We start from the raw sequence: 18,063 nt of genomic DNA on the forward strand, positions 1-18,063 counted from the left end.
CAATGATGAATATTAAAAGTTCAGCCTGTCTGTTGCTTCAAAGCCTGGGTGGTTTGTGAGTGAGTTGTTCTGCTGAACCTCCTCTCACCTTCTCCAAGGAGCCTGCCTAGATTAGTGAGAGGAGAGGAACAGAAATCACTTAGCTATGCTCTGTGAGCTTGGGTAACATTTTTTTTAAATAATGGACCTTTTAAACAGAGGTTTTTAATTATTTACACACGTGTGTGTGTGTATGAATGCACATGTGTATGTGAACATGGCACAGTGAGCATTGGAAGTCAGGGATTCGGGCCATCTCATCAGCCTTGACCTTAAAAAAAAGTTGCATATCATCACCAATGAAAATTTCAAATACCTCAAAGGAATCAGCGACTTACCTGTTCTATGGAGAATGGTACAGCGACTTGCCTATTCTATGGAGAATGGTGTATAACGATGACTCCTACCCCAACATTTGCCAGCGTGTAAGCTTCAGGAGGCATCGCCATGCTCCAGTTTCTTCACCTGTAAAAGGGCATGATGATGTGTGCCCTCCTTCTGAATCGAATGATTCATGCCTGAAGACGGTGCTTGACTCATAGTGAGACCACAATAGGCATGAACTTTTGTTGTTAGCATCCAAAAATAACCAGTGAGTAACAGCTGACTTAGATATTCTGGACATGTGCATATTCTGTGTGTATTATACATAGAATCACTTTACAGTGATGTGATAACCTTTCACATGCTTAAAAAATAATCATTCTAAGGGGAGGGCTGGCAAGATAGCTCAGTGGTTAAAGGTACTTGCTGCACAAGGCTGTGGACCTGAATTCAATCCGAGTTGTGTAAAGGCAGAAGAGAGCTAATTTGTCCTCTGACTTTCGTGGCATTCATGTGCACACACACACTCACATACACACACACACATATACATGTGCACGCACACAGACATAGACACACATATATGCTCACACACATATGCATGCATACATACACATCCCACATACACATAGAATAATAATCAAAAAAGTTAAAAAGCATTGGGTTTACCTGAGCGTTAGCAGAAGGAAGGAGAGAAGATAAAATGAGTGAATCCTAACAATTAATTTCCCAATGTAAAGGTACATTAATTCTTAAACCATTCCAGTGGCCTAGAGTGATGACGGCTTCATGGCTAAGAACATGTACTCCATTTGCAGAGGACCCAATTTTGGTTCCTAGGGTCATGTCAGGAGGCTCATAACTGCCTGAAACATAAGATATCTCTATCCTCTCAAGGCAGCTTCCCCCCATTGCATGTAGCCACTCCTTCCACACACATATTTAAAATAATAATAAAAGTCCTTAAAATATCATTCCAGTCTAGAAAACAACCACGACGATGATGAAAACTAATGGGAAGCAGGACATGCTGATGTCCACTTGTAATCAGCCCTCAGGAGGCAGAGGCAAGAGGATTAAGGTGAGCTCATGACAGCCTGGTGTACGCTGCACTGCCAGGCCTGCCCGGGCCTACCTAACTCGAGACCTTGCCTCAAAAAAGAAAGAAGAAATGGGAAATTCAGGTGAGTGGGGTTGGGTGAAGCCTGCCAGGCAGCGAGATGCCTTGGTGTGCCAATGTTTCTTCCTGTCTCCCCACTTGAACACTTGTGTGATTTTTAATTTGAGTTTTAGCATCTTCGTCCTGATTTGCATTCATTCATTTACTCTAGAGGGTCTGTCCTCATTCTGTGTTTAATTGGATTCAATGTTTATTGCTAGTCCTTTTACTGCGCCTTCCACATGACAAATTCTCTAATTTGGGCCATTTCTTGGGTGGTTGTATTTAATCATCACGTCGCGTTTCTTCCTCTTTTTTTTTCTCATCAGAAGGCTCACTGGGGCCCCATTCCCTGTTTTCTCTCATAACTGAGAATGTCTGCCTGTTGCCTCTCTGTGAAAAATGACTACTTGTTAACTGCACCATTCTCCACCCTGTTTTGTTTATTAATTAAAAAATAACATATGGGCATACAAAACGATAGGCTTTGATATTGTTTTCATACATACAATCATTGTACTTTGCTTGTGTATGCTCCCCCATTGTCTCCTCTTGTTTCCCTTCTTCTCTTCCAATAGCCCCCTGCCTGCCCCCAGCGTATGCTAACACAGGTCAGCTTCTGCTCTCACATCAAGGGCGCGGGTGCGCGCGCACGCATGTGCGTGAGTGTGTGTGTGTGTGTGCCTCAGTGTGATTTATTATCCATATATGAAAGGAAACGTTATATTTGCTCTCCTCCCATTACTTGCTCTTGTTCCCTCTCCCCTTTTTCAGTGTGTGAAAATTCCTCCTGTTCCTTAGACAAGGACTCATGAATCTGAGGGTGACTTGGAATTTGCTGCAAAGTCAAGGATGACTTTGAGTTTCTGATCTTTGCCTCTACTCTAACTGCTCAGATTACAGGTGTGGCTGCTGTAGATGCTCGGGTTACAGGTGTGCCTTACCACATCTGGCTTCTCCTTTCTGTGCCTGTTTTTGTTAACTGTTGCTTTCTCATTATTTATAGGAGGTAATGGAGCTTTGATTCTGAACTGTGTCTTTAGCTGTCTGCTCTCTCTTTTCTCCTGTGTTTGCTAGTTTATTTTCCCAGCTTTGAGTTTATTGCGTTTGTCCCTGGGGAGTACCAAGGAGACAGAAGAATATTTGTGTTTCCTCTACCAGAAGCAAAAAGAAGTTAACTGATGATAAAAGGCCTCTGGCAGCTCAAGATGAGGAACCCAGGCATCAGGTATGAGTTCAGGGGACAGTTGGTGGCTGTGGTGGATATCTGACATCACAGTGTGACCAGGAGCCACACCAGGGAAGGTCTACTTAACACAATTCTTGGGTCCCCAGGCTTCATCTCGGGGTCTTAGTATAAAGTCTAGCTCTGTGAGCTAGGCCCAAGTGCTTGCTCTCTCTGGGCTTCACTCCCCTCACTAGTATACCATGAGAATGAACCATTGCATGTTAATGAAGATTAGATTACAGTTTATCTGAAGGGCAGGGTGATTGCACATCATAGCAAGTGATCCATAAATGCTGGCTATTCCCCAAAGTTAAAGTGAGCTCAGTGGGGAGCACTTTCCGAGTATATGCGAGACCATGAGTTCAATCCCCTGCTGTACAAAATTAAATAAATAATTGAAGATTATTATCCCTAATCAGACTGTGAAGCCACAGAGAAGAAGGATCACATCTTATTTCTTGCTGCTTGCCTTGCATATAATTTAAAAAAAAAGAAAAGAAAAAAAAGCTGTAGAACTTTAGTGAATTTGTCAGGTAACTTTATTGTATCATTGCAAATATCAAACTATCCAACTCTTAATTGGCTTTGTTGGCTTCAACGGATGCTGTAACGATACGCGACACACAGTTACTGAAAGTGAAGCTAAGTATTTAATGTAGAAGATTACTCACAAGATACCAAACCCCGAGAAGCCCAGCAGATCTCAGCTAGCGACTGGACCGGAAGCCGAACTCCAGGAAAAGAGAGCGAGACTTCCTGTGCGCTGTCTTTTATGCCTTCCCCCGTAACGCCCCTAGCCATGCCCAAAAGTGGGCTTGGCTAGTGACGTAGTTCCGCCTACGTACGTATACGTCTTTATGTCCAGCCGTATACGTCTTTAGTCCTGCCTAAAGTGGGTGTGGTTAGCGGTGTGGTAAACCGCCCTTTTATTACCTCATCTGTATGCGCCTCTAGTAAGTCACATGTTTAATGACGGCATAGACTTAGTAAGTCACATGTTTAATGGCGGCATCAGACTTCCTCCTACAGGCTTAACTGGCATGGGTGGACTATAGCCCTTAGATCAAATCCAGCCTGCTATTTAAAAAAATCAATCAATCTATCTATCTATCTATCTATCCATCTATCTATATTTATGTATGTGAACATTTGACTTCAATGTATATATATGTACCTCGTGCATGCCTAGTGTCTCTGAAGGCCAGCAAAGGGTGCTGATGTCCTTGGAACTAGAGTTCGGGATGGTTGTGAGTCCCTATGTGTGTCCAGGTTCTCTGCAAGAGGAACAAATGTTCTTAACCACGGAGCCATCTCTCCAGCCCCCATACCTATTTTTGTACAGTCTATGAGCTGTAGATGGAGGTTTCTGTCCTGCCTGGTCCCACAGTTGCTTTGCCCCCAAATAAACACACAAAGACTTATATTAATTTATAAACTATTGGCTGATAGCTAGGGCTTCTTATTGGCTAGCACAGTCTTAATTATTAACCCATTTCTAATAATCTATGTATTGTCACGAGGCTGTGACTTACTCGTCATCCATCATGTTACTTTTTCAGCAGTACGGTGTTTCTTCCCAGCCTTCTCTGTCTTCCTCTCCCCAGCCTTCTCCTGGTCTGGTAGCCCTGTCTATGCTTCCTGTTGTTAAAACGTTTAGGTTTATCCAGTAAGGAGACACAGACCGCGACTCAACGATCCCATGTTGAGTTTATTGGTGGACGGGGAGGGAAAAGGGGAGCAGAGAAAGAGAGATAAGAGAGAGAGAGAGAGTAAGAGCAAGAGCAAAAGAGTAAGAGAGAGTAAGAGAGGAAGAGGAGTAAGAGAGGGTAAACGGGCAGGGGTCAGTCCCTTAAAGGGGTCCTTTGCACCTGCCTGGTTCTCACGGAACTCTGGGCTGGCCAGAGTGTTGCCTGAGTGCATCCTGCCAGGTAACAGGGCAGGCCAGAGTAATGCCTGAACCTTTCACTTCCTGCCTAGCTATTGGCCAATCAGTGTTTTATTCATCAACCAATAAGAGAAACATATATACAGAAGGATATCCCCCATCAATGAACTAAGAATGTTGTTTGCATCTTTAAATATTTGGAATAAATAAAAAGAATATATTTTGAGAAACTTGAAACCTATGTGAATTTTGTTGCCCATGGATAAAGTTTCATTGGGGCATGCTTACACTCACTCACTGATGGAACATGGCAAGCTTTCTCTGTAAAAGGTCAGTCAATATTGCAGGCTTAGAAGACCATATTTAAGTCTCTTGTGGCAGCTCTTCAATTCTTTCATTGTAGCAAAACACAGCCATAGGTGGCAACCTTGGGAGACAATGCTGAACTCCCAAAACAGTAGAAAAGCAGAAGGGCTCCTATTTAGGGAGCCAGCTCACATGGGGTCCAGGCACGGAAACCAGCCAGTGTTAGGATTTTGAGCATGATACTTCATGCCTTTGGGTCTAATTGTCTAGAAAAATTTTAATATGTTGAACTAGATTTTTCATCTCTACTTATTTTATTTTTTAACAGCAACAAAAATACTCACATTTATTTATTTATTGTGAATACAATGTGTGTTTGCACCACAGCATGTATGGAGGTCAGAGGGCAACTTGGGGAGTTGGTTTTCTGCTTCCACTATGTAGGCTCCAGGGACCAAACTCAGGCTGTTGGTCTTGGCAGCAAGTGCCTTTACCGGCTGAGCTGTCATGCTGCTCCACTTTTTGTTTTTTCTTTCGAGGCAAGGTCTCTATAGAGGCCAGGGTGGTCTCAGACTTGTGATCCCTCCCACACAGCTTCTCGTGTGTTAGAATTACAAGCCTACCCCATTGCTCCCAGCCTGAAAACTTCTTTTAGTTTTAAATTTTCCAACTTTTATTTTGGTATTCCAGTGTAATAACCCGTCTATTCTGAAAGTGTACATTAGTAGTTAGAACACTTCAGTTGTAGGCGACAGGCATTCAGTCAAGGAAAAAGATGCTTATTATAGAGATAGGCAGAAAAGCCACAGAGATGAAGGGCAAACAGGAAATACAGGTTAACAGGACAAGAGGCAGTGCAGGTCCCATTGGTAGGTAATTGCCTTGGGACAGACGTCTGACTAGTCTCAAGACTTATGATTGCATGCCCGATGTTATGTTTCTTAGCTTTGTTTAAAAGAACCACCACAATTGTACCCAACATGGAGCAATTATTCCTCAAAGCCAGATCCGGAAGGAAATATATGCCAAGTGGGAAAAATGGCGGACACTCAGGACGGGGAACAGCACAGTCGTTTAAACACCAGACAATGAAGCATGAGGAACCAACTCTGGTCTGTGAGTCATTTGCTCATTCTCTCAACAAATTCCCAACTTGTGAACGGGATTTGGATGACACCAAAGAAAAAATACTGACCTGTGGGAAACGACATTCGGGTTTTACTTACGAAGACCTAGGGGTAGAATGTGTTCCTTTTACATTTGAGTCATTAAACTATATCTGGGTATATGCTCATTATAGGAAAGATGTTAAGTAATTCTCTAATTATATGTATTACTCTGTGGGCAGAGGATCCGGGACAAGTGACTTCTCTCACGTGTCAGGGTGCAGAGCTAAAAGCAGGACTTGACTTCCTGACTTGAGTAACTATTCTGAATCCTCTGCCAAGCAACCGTGGCCCCAGTTCAGGAGCAGCGACCTTGTGGGGGAGCCTGGCTTCCCACAGTGAGCTTCTCAAGGGTAGGAGCTGAGGCCTGTTCCCTTTGTTTCCCTTGGTGTTGGACACAGAAGAAACTCACAGAAGAGCCAGCTGCAGCTTCAAGCGATGAAGCCCAGGCTATCTCCACTTTAGGTGAAGATGAGTTGGGGGAAATGGCAGCCACCCCCAGCCGTTGTCAGCAAAGCCTGGCCCAGGGAAACAGAAAAGAGCAGAGGAATCTGGAGCCTTTTTCTAACATGAGATCGAGTTGAAGGCTCCCCGGTGCTCACATTGGACAATTTATCCATCTCAATGTGTATGTTATTACTTCTGGCACATAATGAAACATTATGACCTCACAAAGCAAACTAGTGAGTGTAATTGTCTGCATTCATCTCTCCCCCACCCGTCTATGGTGAAAAAAAATGCTAGCCTGAGCCTTGACGTTTGCTCAGAAGGGAATGTTTATAGAAATTTGTCTTCAATCAAGTACTCCTGCATGTGTGCGCTCTTTGTTGAGGAAAACTCACCAGCTCGCTTGACTTGGAGGGCTGGTGCCCAGGCCTTGACTCAGCCGTCTCCCATGCGGTGGGGGCCCTAAGGCTCAGGCAGGCTCAGCTCTTCAGGGTCAGAGCAGGCCCCAGGGTGCCTCGGTGAGCATGCATGCACGTATGTGTGTACAAGGGTGTGGGTGTTTGTGCACATGCGTGTGTTTGCATGTTCGTGCGCGCGTGCTCGCGCGCGTGCGTGTGTGTGTTTGTGTGTGTGTGTGTGTGTGTGTGTGTGTGTGTGTGTGTGTGTGTGTGTGTGTAGGACTTTAGAGACTGCGAGATGGCTTATTTTTTAAAAAGGAGAACGTCACTGTTTTTCTTAAACTTACCTAGAAAGGGCCAGGTGTTCTCATTCATTATTACTTTCTTTCCAGAGGTGTTGGATCTGCTCATCTATATGCCAAGATTTGTGCAAACACAGGTTTTTTTGCAACCTTGAGTGTCTCCAATTGTCTGAAGGTATGTGGAGAAAGCCTCAGAATTAAGTTCACCTCAGTTCACTTCGACCTAATGAATCCACATCTGTCTACACTTTAAGGGACAAAGGAGAGGAGGCCAGGGGAACCAAAGTCTCTACAGAGCCCGGCTCCTTTGAGATCCTTTTGGGCAGGCCCATTGCTACTTTACTTACCTTTTTGGTAAGAATATGGTTGCTTTGTTTTAATAATTTTTTTCTCCTCCTTGTATCTTAACATGGGGCAGCCCTGTGTGCCATATCCCCAGGTCCTTAAGCGGTTCTTTACCACATCCTGTGGCTGTTGTTCTGGTGTTACGCTGACCACACACCAATTTTGTCCTTCCTCCAGATCTCACATGTCGTGGTGTTTGCTCAGCTTTGTATGATAGTGAATCTGAGGTATTCATTAATACAGCCCAGATGGGGTGATTTCCTTCATGCCAATTTCCTTGGCAATTCCAGCAGGCAGTAAAGATTTTTTTTTTCAGACAGATTTTTTCTATGTAGTCCTGGCTGTCCCAGAACTCACTCTGTAGATCAGGCCAGCCTCGAACTCAGAGATCTGCCTGCCTCGGCCTGGAATTAAGTGAAAGAGTTTTCTGGTGGGCTACCTCTTAGTCACACTTCTCTCATAATCAGAGAGGTTTCCAGAAGCCAGTCTCTTATTTCAGCTGGGTCTCATTTTTCTCTGTGTAGTCACAAAGTGGCATAAATTGAGAGCAACACTGAAGGATGTTACTAGACATGCTCAGACAGAAGGGCGGGTGGCAGGAGTGTGAAACCATCCAGGTCCCTGGTGGGGTCATCCAGTCGCACTTCCAGCTCACTCATCCTCCAGAAGTCTGCCATTTGGCTCTCTCTGGGTTTCAGTGGAGATGCTACAAGATTACCATTCTTTTGATCGTTCCTATCTTTTCTCCCCTTTCTTCCTTAAAGTGGTTCCAAACGTTCTTTCATGTGAAACTCATTTGGAGAGTTATTTCACTACCAGGAGCATCCAAAGAATTTTTAGAGTTTCCATTCCACCATGCAGCTTTACCCTACAAGCAAAAAGAAGTCCAGGCAGGACACACCCAGGCTGGGGCTGGAATGAGCAGCCAGACCCTGGGACTCAACAGCTCTCCCGAAGAGCACTTTGTGGGGAGCCTTGAGACACTGGCTAGAGGATTCTCCAGGGTGAAGGCTCTCCACAGGAGCAAGGGTGGAGAGACAGATGAGCCGAAGAGCTCATGAAAGTTCTTTCCCCAAAGCTGAAGCTGTCCACTCTGGAAATCAACATCCTGTATAATGGGGGCTTTCTGTCAGGTTACAGAGAAGCTAGGAGAAAAGAAAATTTTCAGCTGAAAGCAGAGCAACATGGGATTATTCTTTGTGTAGCGTTTTTGTTGATCAAATAAGTACCTTGCAAGACTCTATTTCCAATGTATCTCTAGTAAACCAGAAAACAACTGTCTCTTATCTGGTGAGAAAAGGAGGGGGGACATCCCCAAACATCAAAGTTTTCCAGTGACTATGACCCTTTAGTCCTTTTGTTTCACCAGAGTCGGCACTGCCAAGCATCCCTTGTAACTTTGTCCAGAGTCCTGCTTGCAGGGCTGCAGATGAATAAACTAATGAGGCTGAGCTTCAGGGATGGTCTTGGGGTCCCCGGTGATACCAAGGCAGCAAGGAGGATTCTGAAACCCTCCAGCAAATCAGCTCTCATGAGGATGTTGTTTGCATTTCTTGCCTCATTCTAAAATAAGGCTACCACGAGTCGATGTACTCCCTACAGCTACTCTATCCCCAAGTAGAGTGGCCATGTTTCAAGTCACATTCCCATCTTGTCACCCTTGTTTCTCTTGATTGTCAGTGGGTTTGCCTGTAACTTTCACAATGTTCATTTGATCTTGTAAAGAATGAGAGAGAACTTAGGGCTGACTTGTGAGAAACGTAATGTTTGCTGTCTGGTTCTCTCTCCCTGATCAGGGGTGGCATATTTTCCAACATCTTGGACTGCCCCATTGAATATATAAAACTTATCCTGAACTTGAACCAAACAGGAGTTGAAGGATGGAGAGGAGAGACTCTGCTTGATGTACCACCTGTCTACAGTTGCAAAACTTAAAGGAGAGCTCACAGAGGTTTTCTTTTTAGCATAGCTCTGTTCCAGCAAGGTAACACTTAAGGAGTAAATGAACTGAATTAGAAACAGGTGGACTTGCTTTGAACCTATCCTCTGTTTAAAAAGTTCAGGGAGAAATGCTTGTCATGATGTACTTCAGATTCAGCACACCTCACACTATTTGGTGGTAGGGAGGCCATTCCCTGAACTCAGCACGAGTGTACTAACTAATGTTTGCTGTTAATGGCTCATGATGATGCAGCTGGTACATACTGCACATTCTTTGGACAGAGCCTTCTAATGGTTAGCGTAGCTGGGCACTCAGCAAACAAATTCTGTATTTACAGGTCTGTTTTTCTAACCACTAGATTGTTCTTAAAACTGCTATTAGCCTGGTGCACTGGAACACTCCTTTACTCCCAGCACTTGGATCTCTGTAAGATCGAGGTCTTACAAAGTGAGTTCCAGGACAGCCAGGGCTACACAGAGAAATCCTGTCTCAAAAACAAAACAAAACCAAACAAAATATAATTACTGTCTCCACCACCTCCAACAATAAGCTCTCTAGTTCTAAAAATAAATTGGTTCTACATTTTCTCATTTAAATCCAGGCCACTAACTGATCAACAAAACTTTCTCTGAAGCTAAAGCCACTATCATATCAAGGACATCTTGAGATTGGCCCATGCTACAGAGGTGTGGCTAATCCTATAGTTTGATGTGTATGTACATAACATAGCTCTCTATATAATCTTGTTTTGATTTCTCTAAAACACTAAGTGGTCTAGAATTTTCCTTGTAGTTTCAGCACATAGCCATGTATCCAGCAGATGTACCTAGCTGAACACATTATTTTGAGCATCTTTCATTCATGGTAGGGCAAATAAACCATGGAGTCTAGATTACTCTTGAAAAATTCCCAGCACTCGGGAGGCAGAGACAGGCGGATCTCTGTGAGTTCGAGGCCGGGCTTGACCGACAGCCTCCAAAATAATACAGAGAAACCCTGTCTTGTAAAAACCAAAAAAAAAAAAAATTCCTTCAGTGTCTTATAAAGTACTATCCAGAGACATCCTTCACTAAATTCAACACAGCTAAGTGTTCCTCTAATAAAGGATCAGGTTGCTATTTTGTTTTGCATTATTTTAGCTGGGAACCAGATAAGTGAGTTAGATCCTAATGTTTAGAGGCTTGAGTGTACTATAAACACTTCTTTTTTACCCTTCAGCTTCAAGGTCACCTCATGTCTTAGAAGCACAAGGGCAGGGAAACCAGCCAAGCCTATGTAGGGTTTGTATCCCACGTCTGCTGACTCCGAGGCTTCATTTATTGGGTGGATGGCTGGATGACTGCAATAGTCTTTACTGTCTTTTGTTTCTGACTCCTTTTCTGGGGATAAACCATGATGAACCATCATATATTAACCCATTAAAGCATTATGTTGGGAAGGGTTCTAGCACTGAGCCGTACCTCCAACTCGGGAATGTCCATTCTTGAAAGCCTTATTCTTTTCTTTCCCTTTCTTTTTGGTGAATGGCCACATCACACAGCTAATGTGAACTACTGTGTAATTTGTTGCTGCACTATGCTACTTTTTCAAATTAGCAAATGTTTGATATGATATTATTGAGGTATTGACTCTGATACGAAGGTAAGCATTTTTCCCTATGAAGGGTAGAAAAATAGAACAATGGCTCTGATGTCTTGAGGCAATAGCAAATCATGTGACACAGTAGAAGAAGAAATTACTAGCTATTTTAAAGAGGAAAATCAAAAGAGAAAGCAGACTGGTTAGTTGAAGGTCTGGTCGTAAATATTACAAATTTCTTAGAGCCACAATATATAGCAATAGCACTCATTTTAATACCATCACTAATCATTTGGGATACTCTGACATCCTTTCATTTCATTATTTGTGTATTTAGTGGAAACTCTTTAAAAAGTCATGTCACTAGCCAACACAAGTCATTTCATGGTTATGATGTAATTGTAAGGTAATATTTCAGAGCTGTCAACATCAAAGACCTGAAATATGGCTTAAAAAAAATTCAATCGGGACCCCTCCGAACAACCTCTTAGGGCCTAGCCAATGGTATTTTTGTCTTCTGTTTTCCTTAAGCTTTTAAAAACAGAATCATACAAAAGATATATTCTCTAGAGGCATATGAATTAAAGAGTAAAAATAAATAATGCCAGGTGAAATTTCCCTTTTGATTTAAACAGTGGGAAATAGAAGTATTGAATATGTCAAGAATAAAAAGAAACAGAAAAATTGCACTCAAGTTGTGAATTTGGGTCCTGAGATGGGAGTAGAACACTTGCCTAGCAAGACCCTAGGCGCAACACTAAGAATAAATAAATAAATTTCTGCATTGGAAGGAATTTTTTATTTCTTTTTTACTTTTGTTGTTTGTTTATTTTGAGACAGGGTTTCTCTATGTAGATCTGGCTGTCCTAGAACTAGCCCTGAAGACAAGGTTGACCTCATACTCAGAGATCTGCCTGCCTCTGACTCTTAAGAGCTAGGATTAAAGACATGTGCCACCATGTCTGATTGAAGGAATATTTAAAAATGTATCAAGAGTATCTGCATAGTTTATCTTGCAGAGATTTCTAGAGGGTTAGCTGTGAAACTTAAAATTCTTTACATACAATAAAGACCAAAAATTCTTTCTATACAAAAGGCCACATTACCATATACCTTTTCTATATATTTTAAAAATTAAAAAATATTATTTATTTTACGCATATTGGTGTTTTGGCTGCATGCATGTCTGTGTATTACATCCATGCTTGGTACCCTTGGCGATCAGAAAAGACACTGAATTCCCCAGGGAAAATGGAGTTACAGACCATTATGAGCCACCATGTGGGTGCTCGGAATCAAACCTTGATCCTCTGGAAGAGCAGCCAGTGTACTTAGCTGGTAAGCCATCTTTTCAGCCCCTAGTTTAAATTACTTTTATTTATTTTACATGTATGAATATTTTGTTTCCCTGAATGTCTGTGTACCATGTGCATGAGTGATTCCCCAAGGAAGCCAGAAGATGGAGTCTGATCCCTTAGAACTGGAGTTAGACTATTGTGAGCTGCCATGTGGGTGCTAGGAACCAAATCCTGGTCCTCTGGAAGAGCAGCCAGTTTTCTTAACAGTAGAGCCATTTCTCTAGCCCTCGAATTCTTCTGTAGTTTTGACCACTGTAAGCTTGGCTGTGAAATGCTGCAGGGGGATTCCACAATGTGATTTATCCTTTTCTGCTTGTCTAAGGTGATGAAGAAAGGAGACTTGGAATTGTCATGTGCTTTTTAGCCTCATCTGACAAAAAGAGAAAAAGGAGGGACGGGTAGAGATGAAGGAAGTTAGGAAGGAGGAGAGCCAGTAATTTGAGAGAAGGCTAGGAAGGACTTAATGAAAGTCGAAGAGAGGGAGGGGGAGGGAGGGAGGGAGGGAGGGAGGGAAGAAAGGAAGGAGGGAGGGAGGGAGGGAGGAGGGAAGGAAGAAAGGAAGGAAGGAGGGAGGGAGGGAGGGAGGGAGGGAAGAAAGGAAGGAGGGAGGAAGGGAAGGAAGAAAGGAAGGAGAGAGGGAGGGAAGGAAGAAAGGAAGGAGGGAGGGAAGGAGGGAAGAAAGGAAGGAGGGAGGGAGGGAGGGAGGGAAGAGAGAAGGAGGGGGGGACACATTTTTAGATGGTAATGATTTCTTTTAGTCATGAACTGCTAACCCCTGTGGTGTCCCCCTCCCTGGTAGTCCAGAGACTCCAGCATCCTTTGCTTCCTGCCAGACTTGCCAGAAAACACTATTATTATTATTATTATTTTACAGAAGGCTGATTCCTAGAAACAGAAGAATCAGCTGAAAATCACATGCAAGTAAAAACAAAACAACAGACCTGACAGGATCTTTCTTTCAGAAAGACAGAACCTTGGCTTTTGCTACTAAAAATGTCACATTGAAGGAGAAGTTCAAATTGGTATGATGTGATAGCCCCCAGGAGACTTCCTAGGACCAAGTGTCCCCTCTCTGGCCTTCCTCCTAGTACTTGGTCACTCAGAGGTGACACCTTCCCTCGCAGCACAGTAGCAATAGTAGTGATCATAGAGCGCAGTGCCCCACCCCGACCGCTTTAGTCTCACTGTGGGTCAGACACACACTGTGGCTCCTGTTGTTACTTGTCAGTCCCTACTGAACTCCTCCAGACAATGGCTTACTGTCACCGTGAGAGGAAACTGCTTACAGATGTCAAGCAGCTCGATGGCTTTCAACCAAGGAAGCTGCTGAGCTAGCTGCACTTTGACCCTATGTCGGCTTTTACCAGAAATCCCCTTTGCTAATACTCTGGCTGACTTAGCTTGGCGATCTCTTCACAGCAGGGCCAAAGAGATCGGGAGAGAACACGTGAGAAACTTCCAGGGTGTTTGGAGAGTAAAGCACTGGATGTCCTGGACGTTCTTTGCCTCAGTGATGAAGACCAGCCTAGTCTGCTGCTACATTCCTGGTGTCTATCACATAGGAAATCAACAAATAGGAAGTGAATGAAATCAATGGATTCTCATTAAATTTGTTTTGGACTGCTCTGAAATTTAAAACCACTGTAGCAACTACACGGGGGCTTTAAGGAATGGTGGTAGTTTGAAAGGGGACTTAAATAGAATGGTTCAGAGCACATTAAAAAATGGGTGCAATGTTAAAAAACTTACGAGACACACTGAGGGCCTCACTAAACTGATCACATGGTGACCAAGGACCCACGTGAACTCACTGATAGGTCGGTGGGTCTCGTGATGGTGAAGAACCTACCAGCAACCTCAGGTACCACAAGGAGGCTGAGAAGGGCAGAGAGGGGCGCCAGGGGGCCGTTCCCCACTGTGCTCATCGCTGGGCTGCCAACAGCTGAGCTGCTGAGTGTTTTCTGGAACGTGAAGGTGTGATGTACAGCCAGCCATTCCCTTGCAGCCGCACAGACCCACAAAGCATCAGAAGGTGTGTATATATCCTCCCAGGGGCTATCCTGAAAACAGGCAGGAGTTTGGTGCGGCTCCTGAAAAAACATTGTAGCACATTCATTCAAAGTAAAACAAAAGCAAAATTTCCCCTAGCACAAAGCCACGTGGATAGCATGTCTCTGTCCAAAATAGGGCTGTGCGGGGTACAGCTGGACTCACTGACCCGGCATCCACCATGTAACTAAGAGGGATGCTGAGGGTGTATGTGGCAGATAAGGTTTCTCTGTCAGGGAAGAGATTGTGAAGCTGACTTCAAAGACAAGAAAGGAGGGCCATTGTTAAAGCCTGGGTTTCATGGGGAGACCTCATTTCAGAGGAACACTTAATAAACCAACTCTGCAGAGTGGAACTTCTAGACTCTTTGATCAGCAGCACCTGGAAGCTCCGGGCTTAGGGCTTAGCAGCACTTGGGGTATGTCTCTTATGGGTTAGCCCTGGATTGAGTTAAGGCTTCACCCAGTCTCTGGAGAGTTCTCTGCAACCTTCCTCGACAGTCTTCAAGCGTGTTTCATATCCAGAGGTCATTTGACTTCTCACTTGGATCCCTCTCTTTTACTTGTGAACACATTAGCTCCCATGAAGACTCATCTCCCCTCAGATCCCAAGACTATGCAGGTCAGAGAGACACCATTCCAGCCAGGAAGAATCCGTACCTGGCCCTTCAGTCCTCAGCAGCCTGCTTATCGTGTTTCTAGGAAGGAGGAAAAAAGAATGATTTCTGGAACAAAACAGCCCAGAGAAGAAAGTTAAGTAAAATCTGGGCCTTCTCCGGGTGCTTTGGACCACTTTATTAGAATTTTGACCTTTCAAATACAGCTTAAATTTTTTTGTACTTTATCATTGACAAAACATATCAAAGTGGGGACAAATACAAAATAAAATTGAGCTCATAAATTCGACGCCATTTGCTTGTTGTTAGGAGCCGCCAAGAATTTATGCCCAAGTTTCTATTTTATCTACAACTCTAAGTTTGTTTTCACTGGAAGGGAAGTCCCTTCAGCAGAGGGTAATTTAATTTTGTTAGTAACCAGACACATTCTGTTTAGATTTGGACTCCTTTTAAAACGGGCGCTTTCTATCAATCACTCATCCCAAGCATGTTTGGATTATGGACCCTGCTAAAAAGGGGGCCATCTGCTTATTGATGATTTGGTGACCAGCAAGGGACAGACGCCTTATCTACAGCAGCTTCCCAGAGAGAAATATTATCGATATCCACAGGTTAATTAGCAGGAAATGGTCTGGCCACAGCTCGCTTGCCACGTGGCCTCCTTGGCCCCATGGGATCCAAGGCTGCCTTCCCAGTGAATGGCCGTTATTGGATATTGCCGAAGGGAGAAAATTCCAGCAATAGTGAAAACATCACTTTCCACTCTATCACTAGAAGCCAAACACAGAAACCATATTCAAAGAGCTCTTTGTCCACAAGATAGCGAGGGAACCAGAAACTTGTTCGGCCAGATTCTCTTGTTACAATTTACTGCTGCATCAGGTGGGGGCAGGGACAGACAGCCCTCCTTTCAATAATAGGATGATTCCCACAGGAAGCTTGGCATCTCCAAGTGTGTGTTTAAAAAAAAAATCCCTTCTTCTGCCCGCACGCACCTCAGCCTTCAGTGTGGAAAAGTGCCTGTGACTGCTGGAGGGGGCCCACTCGGGGTGGGGGGATTGGGAACCAGTAAGGGCACCAGCGCTTACCAGTGGTGGCTTCCCAGTTGGACGGGGAGGTGCCAAGGGCGGCTCTATTTAAGAACACCTTCCCTCCTAGGGATTAAAGGCGGGAATCCAGGCAGGAAGGGATTGGGAGAGGGGAAACGATCCATTTCCCTGTAGAGCATTCCTAAGAGAACAATCGCCTTTGTTTTCAGCAAGCTGAGAGTCGCTTGGGAAGAGCAGCCGGATCTGGGTTTCGGGCAGGTTATGGCCTGTGTGTACACGTGAGGTCTCCTGGTGACCAAGGGCCCAGGTGGGTGGGCCTGGAATGTTGATGCTAAAACAGGGCTGAGGGGGTGTTTGGGCGCTTTGTCTGCAGGCCTGCGCCCGGTGTTCTTGTTGCATTTGCTTCTGAAACTCCAGCAAACCCGTCTCAGGGAATTACTGCATCCGCCACGGACGGCAAGTTGGATGATCCAACTCATCATCTGCCTGTCCACTTTGGGGATGGAAGCGGCTTTGGTCCAAGATAGGTCGCAACTACCTGGAGAATTAAAAAACAAAAAACCAAAAAGCACAGCAGTTTCACAGACCCTCAGGTGTCTTTAGGGAATCTGGCTTGAGGATTCTTTGGCGACCTGAAAGAAAATGGCCCCCAAAGGGAGGGGCACTATTAAGAGGTGTGTCTTTGTTGAAGTAGTCGTGCCTTTGTTAGAGGAAGGGCATCACTGTGGGCATGGGCTTTGAGGTCTCTTTTGCTCAAGCTTCCCCCTCCCCCCACTTCCTGTTTCCTTCTGACCAAGATGTAGACGGCACCATGTCTGCACATGGCTGTCCTCCCCACCATGATGACTGACTCTCTGAACTGTAAGAGTCGCTGTGGTCATGGTGTCTCTTCACAGCAGTAGAAACCCTAAGGCAGATTGCTATTCCAAAGCTCCTTGGCAGGTAATTCTCAGGTAGGGAAACTGCTGACTTTAAAGGAACTTCCTGGCAGGAGTACAGTCTTTGCTGTGCTTTAGATGCTAATGTGTGTTATCTAGTTGATATTACGAATCCACGAATTGGTCCAGCTTCTATGGGCTTGAGCGTTCTGTGGGGGCAGATCCCTTGGACCAGTGTCTTTCCTAAAATGGGTCAGAAGGGCCTAGGACAGGGACTCACTGGCCTTGGGCTTCTGTTGTCAAGATCTGATGCCTCTAGACATGGCTGGTTGCAGGCCCAGGACTGATGCTGGGAGGTGAGAGAGAAGCCACCTCCCTACCCAAGCCCAGGACTGGCTCCTGACTTGTCCCCGCACCCTCCCGATCAATACCTCTTTCACGTCCACCCTCCCTGCAACAGCCTCCCCGGCTTTCTTAGGACTGGCTTTCTTTCCTTCCCTGTGTGCTTTTCACTCTCAAGACAACCCCACTTAAGCTCTTTAAAGTGGGTCTTTTGACTTGTAAGTGGTCTTGCACAATGTATATTGTGTCTTGGCCATCAATTCATTCAACAAATGTAGGTTGAGTTACCTGCCTTGTGCCAGAGCTTTTCGGGTCACATTGGTGAAGAAACCTGACGAGGATCCCTAATCTCATAGCCTATATAGTCTAACAGGATGCTAAACATTTATCTATAAGTATAAAAGCAAGAAAACAGTGTTGCATGATAAATAAAAGGACCCAGAGATGGATATTAGGGTTCAACCTGAAGGTCAGGGAAGCAATGCAGCCAAGCGATCAGAGAGCTCTTACCTCTAAAAGGGCTAGGGTGTTCCTATTGTCGACATGGCTGGAGAATGAATGCCTGATACCAAGACCTTGCTCCTGTCTTATATATCTCTCTGGTGCTGGGATTAAAGGTGTGAACTATAATTCTCTTTTAGACTGATTCAGT

The 18,063-nt window shown here is 44.4% G+C and overlaps 1 long non-coding RNA gene across 1 annotated transcript; it reads left to right on the forward strand.

Moving 5' to 3' along the window:
- The first annotated feature begins 6,863 nt into the window (after positions 1-6,863).
- Positions 6,864-14,512, forward strand: LOC121142637. Its single transcript, XR_005879666.1, has 3 exons — positions 6,864-7,072; positions 7,345-7,429; positions 13,897-14,512. It is a non-coding gene; the product is annotated as an uncharacterized LOC121142637 (long non-coding RNA).
- Positions 14,513-18,063: the final 3,551 nt, after the last annotated feature.

This window comes from Mesocricetus auratus, unplaced genomic scaffold (assembly GCF_017639785.1).
Source record: "Mesocricetus auratus isolate SY011 unplaced genomic scaffold, BCM_Maur_2.0 Super-Scaffold_100010, whole genome shotgun sequence".
Classification (NCBI taxonomy): domain Eukaryota; kingdom Metazoa; phylum Chordata; class Mammalia; order Rodentia; family Cricetidae; genus Mesocricetus; species Mesocricetus auratus.